Here is a 9,318-nt window from a genome sequence, read left to right on the forward strand (position 1 = left end):
AGCTGATGAGCCAGAAATCACTGTCAGCTGCAGATGGAGTCCCAGATGGAGAGGAAAGATGTTTTGAAAGATTGAGTGAAATGCAGTTTTAAAAATCAAGGTGTTTCACAGAAAGATCCCCGATGGGACCCATTCACTGGGCTTGTTCTGTGCAGAGGTGTGATCAGGGGGAGGATATGGAGATTCATGTGCTGAAAAATTCCATGGAACCAGTGTGGGAGCGGGGGATGCTTTCTGGGAACCAGCCAGGTCACTGCAGAAACACGACAGGTGATTTTTGGAGAGTGAGATGAAGCCAAAACATTCAAATTTGTGTTGTTTATCTCCTCATCACAGGGATGGTGACAGTGGCTGTGCTGGAGATTGGGCTGTTTGCCAGTCACTCCCTACATCCAGCATCAGCCCTGTCATTGCCTTCATCACCCACAAAAGTCTGATTTAACACACTCAGGTGCCAGCAGCCAGGTTGCTAAAGAGAATTTCTGGGTTGTGACCAAACCTGACCAGCCATGGGGCTGTTTGTTTTTCAATACAGTTCCAAGAAGACAAAAGAGATGAGCATCTCAGTTTTCACCTGGCAGTAGTAGCTGTCACCCCTGCTGAAAAACAGATGGTTTGAAATCATCCTGTTTTTCTGGAAACAGGCAAGGCCTCTCTGGACAAACATATGCAATGTAGCCCAAACAGTCAAAGCAAAACACACATGGAACCTTTGGTGTCTTGAGGATGATCAGGGGCATCTCTGATACAGCCCCAAGCCCTGAGGATGGGTTGGTCCAATGGGCACAGCTTGGGAAGTTCACCAAAGGGAGGAAGCTTCCCTGGGTCTCACAGGGTGCTTCCCAGGCTGACATGGGGCAGAGGAGGGGCTACATTTATCTATATCTATATCTAATCTATATATCTATATCTATATCTATCATTTATATCTATACCTATAATCTATATCTAATCTATATAATCTATATCTATATATCTGTATCTATCTATATCTATATCAAAATCTAATCTATGTCTATATCATCTATATCTACACATATCATCTATATATATATCTATATCATCTATATCTATCTATAGTTATGATTAATGTTTTCATCTAGGATTTGTTAGATTGATTTAGAAAAAGCTGGGCCACATATTGAGGATGGGGGTGTGGTTGAAAATATTTCTCTTCTTCCTTTTCTTTCCTCTTTTCTCCCAGGCAAATTGTGGGCCAAGTTTCTCTCCAGTCACAAAGGGAGCTGGCATCAGGCTGGGGTGATCTGTGATTTGGTGTCATCTCAAAAGAAAGCACCACTGAGTCCAGCAGAGAAGCTCATTTAGCAAAGCCTGTCAGCTTGAACAGACTCATTGCCCTCAGTTGGTTTTAGGCTGCATCTGAAGTCAGATGGACAAAGCATTGCTTTAAAGTGAGGAAGAGGAATTTGACTGAAGCCACTGTAATAATTAATCTTGTGATGGGCAAGTCATGCAGATTAGGTGAGTGTAGGCAGGCTGGGAACCCTCTGCCCAGGCCTGAGGCAGTTCAGACACCTTTGTGCCACTCTGGGCTCCTGTTACAGTGGAGAGATGTGGGTCCTAACCCATGGTCCAGCCCTGCTCTGTGGTTCACCTCCTCTGCAGTCCACCCCAACGTGAAGGAAGCACAGCCAGAATGAGCCATTTAAAACCTCACCTTTCAAATATTTCTCACAGGTAAATCTAATAAAAATCATATTTTCTCACATGCAGGTGTATGCGTGGTGCTTCACTGTGGTCTCCTACAGGACCTGGGCTTGTCTCATTCTAAACCTGTCAATAATCCCAGTGAATTTAAACACTGAAAATATTTCAGTTTGAGGGTAAATGTGCCTGGGTGTTTCAGTGGAGTGTGAGAGCAGACAGCTAACACTCCTCTGTGGTACCCATTGTGGTGCAGCCAAGCAGAAACCCCACTGAGTTGAAAAATGCCCCTTGCTCAGGAAAAGCAGGCTCCTGCCTGTGCTTCCAATGCCCTGTGATGGGACATCTCCCAGAGAGATGGGAGCACCTCCAGTGGGTTCCTCTGGAACCCACTGCAGGTCTGACTCAAAGCTCTCTCAAGGTAAAAGTGCCATTTATTTTCCGTGGCATTTTAAATCTGCTTTCCCATTAAATGCACTCAGCTTTTAGAGAAGGACAGTTGGGATATGAACTGATTTAGCTGAAGTTCCTGGACTTTCCCATTTAATGTCCATTTTAGGGATGAAGTTAAACCAGGTTCTTCACAGAATCACAGAACAAGCTGAGTTGAAAGGGACCCCCAAGGATCATCCAGTCCAGCTCCTGGCCCTGCACAGCACCATCCCCAGGAGTCACAGCCTGTGCCCCAGAGCATTGTCCAAACACTCCTGGAGCTCTGCCAGGCTGCTGCTGTGAGCACTGCCCTGGGGAGCCTGTTCAGTGCCCAGCCACCCTCGGGGGGAAGAACCTTTTCCCTTTTCCTGATATCCAACCTAAACCTCCCCTGACACAGCTTCAGGCCATTCCTTGGGGCCTGTCTGTGTCACCAGAGAGCAGAGATCAGTGTCTGTCCCTCCTCTTCCCCTCACAAAGAAGTTTTTTCACAATTCAGCACAGTGAGAACACCCCCACCAAGATGTTCACTGCTTCTTGTAAGGTGCTGTTGTTCTGACAATCACTTTTGCTGTCTTTTTCTTTTTACTTTTTTATTGGTTTTAAGTTTGGTGGGTTTTGGGGTTTTTTTTTTTGGTTTTTTTTTTTTTTTTTTTTGGGGGTTTTTTTTTCACCTTCAGGGAATGCTCTAACAGCAATTTCACAGGAATTCAGTTTTGGTTTTGTTTGCAATAATTGTTGTCACTGGAGTGAAAAAAGAATCCACAGGAGCAATTACTGGTCATGAGAGAGTGAATAAATGAATTCATTATCTTCAGCTTTGCTATTATTTTCATGCACATAATGGTGGCACAGGCTGGTGCACTGACTACAGCGTGTTTAGGGGAGGGAGAAAAATTCTCTAAAAGCCTGTGGGAGATAATTAGTTTGAACCTCCCCCTGAAAACAGTGTATTTTTCTTTTGTGGCAACCTCAGTGCCAAGACCTGAGGATGAACAGGTTCCTATGGATGACACCAGCAGAGACAGAAATCAGATTGCCTTGGGAACAGAGGAAGAATATTCCTCTCTGACCTTCACATGGGCTGAAGCAACTGTGCTTGCTCCTTCACCTTCCAATCATTTGCCTCTCTGCCACGAGCTGCTAAAATAGGGCAGATACAGCCAGCCTCTGTGGCAGTTTGGCATCTAAAATTAGCTCCTGCAACAGAAAACACCTCGAGTTTGGCCTCATTAAGTTCAGTTGATGTTATTGCTATTTCTTCACTATTTCAGTAGGAGGAGGTGGGTGGCTGCTTGTGTGTTCCAGGACCATCAAGCATCAACAGCCACAGTGACAACACAAATGCCATATGCCATACCCAGGGAAAGTGCAGGAAAGTTACTGCTAGACCTGAAATTATCAGAATTAAGGCAAAAATAATATCCTGTGGTCACTTTGCTTTCCTGCCTCCATCACAGTGTTTTGTGTTCCACATCAACTTCTCCACAGCTTTTTGCTGTAGTTTCAAAGGGTCAGGGTGGTCCTGCACACGAATTTCCTTCATATTGAATGAACTGCAGAGACTTTTTGTGCCCAAAATCAGACGATTTGAGAAACACGTGATTTTTTTTTTTTTTTTAAGAAAAGTGTGTCCTAAAGCACCCTGCACTTCCTGAGGACAAAACCTTGGTTTTGCTTAGTTTGTATTTTGCTCCTCAGTTAAACCTGCAAAAGTTGTTCTCAGCCCAGGCAGTTCAGGAGGGAGCAGTCAAACAGTGAAGCAGTTGTGACATCTAGTGGTGTTTGTGGCTGTTACAATGCACGGAAAAATCCGGGAATCGTGGAATGGTTTGGGTTGGAAAGGACCTGAAAGATGACCTGGTTCAAACCCCTGCCATGGGCAGCAACACCTTCCACTAGACCAGGCTGGTCAGAGCCTCATCCTTGAACATTTCCAGGGATGGGGCAGCCACAGCTTCTCTGGCCAATGAAAAATATATACTAAATAATATTAAAAATGAAAAATAGGTATACTTAGTGAAAACTGATTTTGTGCTTCAAAGGATAAATAATCAGAGGGATCTCACAAAGGTCACCAGGTCTCAAGTGCTGGCACTGCAGTGCCTTCACCACTGCTGCTCCAACTTTAACTGCAAGGATGTGAAATGAGGATTAGCCCCTGTGGATTTAGTTTAGACATTTGTACGCATTTTGTAGACATTCAAGAACTAGTTCTGAAGCAAAGGATTTCAGTAGAACATTAACTTGGTCCTGCAGAACTTTGCACACTGACATTGCTCTGTCAGCAAAATTTCTGCAATTTCTGCAAAATTAAAAACCTCAAATAAAACTTTTCCTTTTAGAAAGAATCTGGGTTATTTTAATGTTTTCAGTTACTTTTACAGGGACAAAGCTGGCTTCAGTGTAACAACAAATTTGAGCAAAATTATTTTTTTCTTTAGGTGCAAGACAAATCGTGACATGGAATAAACCTATATTCATATTTTATTCTGGAGGCTATTAAGCCTCCAGAGAAATGGTGGACTCTAGGGAACTTCTACTCTTCATCAATCCCACAGTGCCTGAAAAGAAAAGCAATTTTAGTGCAGAAAAAAACCCAACAGATGTGTTTGTGAAGCTGCTGTGGCCAGCTCTGGGATTTCTAGACTGCACATGACCTGTCTGACCACTGAAAATGAGCTGATGGCATCCAATAAAAGGGAGTAAAAATGTATAATTTGTCAGCTCAGCATTTCTTAAGGCATTGACATATATTCAGATTGGGCAAGGCTCTGAGAAACTTGGTCTAGTGCAAGATATCCCTGCTCATGACAGGAAATTGGCCTAGAGGACCTTTAAATGTTCCTTTCAACGCAAGGCATTCTATGGCTTGATGATGCAGAATTAAATAAGAGTTGCAGCTGAGCTTCTCTTTGTGCTTTTTTGTGTGTGTGTGTCCAGGAGAGGTGGGTGAACATCACTGGAACTAAGGGAATAGGCCCAGGAGACTGCTGGAGGGAGAAGTTTGTCACCTGGGGATAAGAAAAGCCACCAGTTCCTGCTGCAGGACCCCAGAGCCCTGCCCTGCCCAGCCCAGTTGTCCTGCAGTGGCCCAACCAATCTGCCTGCAAAATAGCTGATGACAATGACGGGGGAACAGGGCAAAAGGGAAGGAGCTGGATTTATTGCTCTCCCTGGTGAAGGTGAACACATTGTTCCATGTGTTCGTGACATCTGGGGACACCAGACCAGATCTGATCTGATCTGTTGAAGGCTGTGCTACATTTAGCCAGGTTGAGACCTTACTCTTGGCTGTGGCTTTTGGGTGCTCTTAGTCCTTATCACTCTCTTATTTTCTGATGCTGATGTTCAGAGTTATGTCTTTCTTAAACCCCACAGGGGTAATAAAGATCACTGCTCCATGTCATTGCTCCATGACTAATTATGCAGAGACACATGAACCACAGCATTTCAGGGATGCTGAGGTCAAAAGAAATGTTCCTATTTCCACTGATGCAATTCTGGCTCTTAGATGTCAGGGTTTTATCAGCTTTCAGCTTAATTCCTGCTGAGATGCACCCCACAATCCAGAAACCTTAAAAATCAATGTGGCCTCCAGGGAAGAAGACGAGTTTATTTATCACACAGGGATTCATTGGTATTCAATGGAGTCTTTTTCAGGGCAAAGAACTACGATTGGAACGAAATGGTCTTTAAGGTCCCTTCCCACCCAAACCATTCCATGATTCTACGAAAAATTAACAGCCAAACTCAATTCCTGACAACATGGAGGCAAGTCACGGCCAGAGGCTTTTCTGGCATAAGCATTTCAAGGAACTTGCATACCATTTTGCTCCTGCTTCTCTCTGTGTGGCAGAGGCTTTGCAGGATCCTGTATCCTGCTCCAACACTAGGAAAAGCCCATGCAGGGTATCTGAGAACAGAATTTGTCCAAATCTGCTGTTTTCCCTTTATGAACCCCTCCCATCTTCAGGTCTGCTTCACTCCTCGTTACCAGCAGTGCAACCTGATGATCTGGAAGTGCAGGTCTGCAGGATGTGACCTTTCCCAGCTCTGTGGAGCAGCCCCAGGTCTGACACCCGTGTTTTCAATAAACCAGATCGCTGTGCCTGGCTGCCCTGTCTCCAGGACGGACAAAGGCAGTGGGAGGTGTATGGCTGCAGCCCAGTGAACTGCTGCAAAACCCCATCAAATGTCAAGCTGTTCTCTAAGACCTGGAGCTGCTGAAGCATTTCTGGCAAAATTTACTGAATAAAATGACTAAGCTCTGATAAGTCCCTGATATGTGACAGAGCCAGACTTGGTTCAAATCACAGAGCATAGACCACTATTTAGATGAAAATCAAAAGTCTTTGGCAGCATCTTCCTTCCAGGAGAAATCCAAGCCATAATGGACCTGAAAGGATCATTTTGGGGCCGGCAGGCTGCAGGTGTCCATCCTTAGGACTGCCCACTGAAGTGCTTCTGATGTTGATGTTGTGACCACAGTTGGTGCCAAGCTGAAATGTGATCTCCTGTTTGTGAAGTACCATAGAAATGTCAGCCTCTTCAGAAACACCAAGACACAGCTTAGGGATGAGGGGTAGTGTTTGTGTGCTTCTTTATTTTCATATGGCATTAATAATACTGAGCCCTCCACAGTAACTATACTAATAGTAGCACAAACATTTGCAGGATTTTTCAGAAGCAAAATATAGAATTTGTTTGCTGAAAGCATAATGGGGACTGCACAGAAAAAGAGCAAGCTGGATGTTTCTTTTCTTGCTCCACCTACACCCTCGCTGCCATAACTCTCCACTGCTCCTTATCTCTGCTGTCTGGAGTTACAGAAGTCCCAGCAAAGTTCATTACTAACTAATTCCTTAGCAGATGCTCTCAGCCATAGCTCTGTTACTGAAAACCACAGGCTCCAAGTTAAAAATAAAGCAGGTTAAAGCACAAGTGTGGCTAATCCCTCCAGAGGGAATCCTCAGCTCTGAATTTCTCTGTGCTCTTTTTGAAGGAAAGGAAAGCAGTGGTCCAGCTTCTCCCAGACACTTTCCCAGGGCTGAGATGCTGGGATTATTTTTATTTACAGCCTATAAATTAAAGTATAGAAATCCACAAACTTACCTAGTTTTAGAAGGGTCAGCTCCCCTTAGCTGCTGGAAGCTGGATAGATGTGAGCCAGGGTTTAGCTTCACACTTGGGTTCCTGCCTTGATTCCAGGGAGATGGTGGGGGATGACCAATTTGTTTGCACATCCTTAAGTTCCAGTGATAGGAGGTGATGATGCCACTACAGCTAACAAGATCATGAGGTTTTCAAGCTGCTGGATTGTTTTATTGAGGGTAAGATAAGACATACCTCAGATCAGACATCAGCAGCAATCAGACATCAGCTGATGCCAGAAATGCAGGTCCAGAGTAACCACTGAGGTGAGTAAGGGCTAAACCAGCTCAAGAACTTGTCCCTGGTTTAGCAATTCCCTAAATACAGGCTTTCCCTCCAAGGATGGCCTTCCTGCCAAACCCTCCCTGTTGGAACCTGCATTTGTCAATGGGATGTCTTTTAGCTCTGGCCAACACCAGGAGACAAACCTGCTTTGGGTTCTGAATGGGAAATCAGGGGTATATTTGATGCTGTTAAATACCTGCCCACAGAGTCCATTTTGTGGCTGTGCCCACTGTGCAGTTTGTACAGATGCCAGGCTGAACACAACCTGAAGTTTTTTAATATGTCTGAGTTTATTGTACGGATTGAGTGTGTGACTCCTGCCACAGAATTACAGAATGGCTTGGCTTGGAAGGGACATTAAAAACCAGCCAGGTCCAACCCCCTGCCATGGGTGGGGACACCTCCCACTAGGCCAGGCTGCTCAGAGCCCCAGCAAGTCTGGTCTCAAACACTTCCAGGGATGGGGAATTCACAGCTATTCTGGGCAACAAGATTATCCTGAAGGATTTCTGCCTGGTGGGAAGTTCATCACAATGTTTGTGGCATAAGGAAGGGGCAAACATCCTAGGAGTCCTTTGGCCACTAGAACTGGCTCTGATCTGAGCTTTGTGAGGCAGCCCCTGTCACTGCTACCTGAGTGTTGGTAATTGCTGCATTGTTTCTCCCTGGGCTGAATGGTTTCTTTTTAGGCAGTTGAATAAATCAGCAAAATTAATGTTGGTTGGACAGAGTGTTTTCTGACAGGAACCAAACCACTGCATTAAAAAAAAAAATTGAAAATAAGTTTATTTTTCCTCAATTCCATGTATGTCTGGCCAATTAACATATTGTACAGCTCGTTTCTATACCCTGAAACTTCAACAGTTAGAGTGATGATGCCTTGCATTGATGTTAATTACAGACTCAAAAGACTCCATACACAGTAAGGTTTGAATGAAAAGGACTGAAGAGATGTTTCTGCTACTGAGGTTTAAAAAAAACCAAGCCATCAAACCAACAACCCCTACCCTCATCTTACATGATCCTATTAAAAACACTGAAAAAGTGAAATGTTTCTGTATACAGAATGACAATGCACTGGCAGCTAACTCAAATTGTGTAATCTCCACAAGTCTTAGTGAAAGCCTCAAGGAAAAATTGATTTGGAAATGGATCCAGGTATAAATCTTTTCATAGTGAGGGAGTTCCTTATAAAATCAGTGTGTGTGTGTGCTCCTAAGGGGATACCTCATGAGAAGCTTAAAATTTAGATGCTTCATTTATTACAGCCTCCTTCCAGACTCAGTTTTAGGGACACAATTAATTAATAAATCAGGAAGAAATCAGAGCATGACTTTGCTTGTTTATTTTTGCTCCAAAGCAATACTTTCTTTCTTCTCAACCACTCCCACAGCCCTCCCCACCACATCTATGCCCAAAAATACACAATTATTTGTACCCATTATATTTACAGGAATGTTTCTGGAGGCAGCTGATGGCATGGGTTGGATCGGGTGATGCACTGTGGTTCCTCCCACCCTGACCCCTCCTGTGATTCTGTGAGGTGATGGAGTCATGGAATCACAGAGCAAGCTGAGTTGGAAGGGACCCCCAAGGATCACCCAGTCCAGCTCCTGGCCCTGCACAGCACCATCCCCAGGAGTCACAGCCTGTGCCCCAGAGCATTGTCCAAACACTCCTGGAGCTCTGCCAGGCTGCTGCTGTGAGCACTGCCCTGGGGAGCCTGTTCAGTGCCCAGCCACCCTCGGGGGGAAGAACCTTTTCCCTTTTCCTGATATCCAA

This window comes from Onychostruthus taczanowskii, unplaced genomic scaffold, assembly GCF_017590055.1.
Source record: "Onychostruthus taczanowskii isolate IOZ18803 unplaced genomic scaffold, ASM1759005v1 scaffold2, whole genome shotgun sequence".
Lineage (NCBI taxonomy): Eukaryota > Metazoa > Chordata > Aves > Passeriformes > Passeridae > Onychostruthus > Onychostruthus taczanowskii.